General features: G+C 38.7%; 1 pseudogene; it reads left to right on the top strand.

Moving 5' to 3' along the window:
* The first annotated feature begins 402 nt into the window (after positions 1–402).
* Positions 403–521, top strand: LOC120590963 (uncharacterized; annotated as a pseudogene).
* Positions 522–934: the final 413 nt, after the last annotated feature.

Genomic DNA, 934 nt, shown 5'->3' with positions numbered 1-934 from the left:
AAAATGAGGATTCTGAACCTTAAGTGTTATTAACTTTACAGAAAACCTGATTGTCTGACCAAGTGCCTACGCTTTTTGCCTTTGGAAATACTGTTCTTTGTATCTCTGTTCCAGATGTGAACACCTTCTGGAGGCACCAGAGCATGGTGCTGATGGCAGTTTCTACTGTCATGGTAGTAGAAATGGATCCTTCTCTTTACCCTCCCCCATATTTCCTTTTGTTTCTGGTAGTCCCAGCGCACAGCATTATACTTGACACATAGCACATGTTGAAGCAAGAAGATGGGCCCGTTCTAGAGTCCAAATCCCACTTTTCCCATTTGACTTTTGGAAAATTCGTTTATGTTTATGAGCCTTAATTGTAAATTCGAGTTAATAATACACACCTTTAAAGGTTTCTCTGACTACGGCCATGCTACCCTGAACAAGCCCTGTTTCGTCTGATCTTGGAAGCTAAGCAAGGTAAGGCCTGGTTAGTACTTGGATGGGAGACCACCTAGGAAGACCAGGTACTGTAGGCTTAAAAAAAAAAATTAAAAATAAGGGAATTATAAGATGACAAGGTCCTTGTAATCTGTGAGGTCAATCAAGGGTTGCCTTGCCTAAAAATAAAAAATAAAAAAATAAAGGTTTCTCTGAGAACCTGAGATAATACATGTAAATTGGTTTATTTTTATGAGCCTCAGTTTACTCATTTATGAAGTGAAATTAATAATGTATCTTAAATGGTCGTTTTGAGAATCTGAGATAATGCGTGTAAATTAGCACAGTGCTTAGGATGTAGATAGCATTGATCAATAAATTGTACCTACTTGGGAAAAGGATCACCAAATGTTCTTGTGCTCTTTTATACTTCCTAGCCTGTCTTGCAGTTAGATTGGAGTCATGTGACTAGCTCCAGCCAATGAAGTGTGAGGGACTGGACAGTTAAAAG

This window comes from Pteropus medius, unplaced genomic scaffold (assembly GCF_902729225.1).
Source record: "Pteropus medius unplaced genomic scaffold, Ma_sr-lr_union100, whole genome shotgun sequence".
In the NCBI taxonomy this organism is placed as follows: domain Eukaryota; kingdom Metazoa; phylum Chordata; class Mammalia; order Chiroptera; family Pteropodidae; genus Pteropus; species Pteropus medius.
Note: the sequence above shows the minus strand (reverse complement) of the source record. Positions and strands in the feature narration are given on the sequence as shown.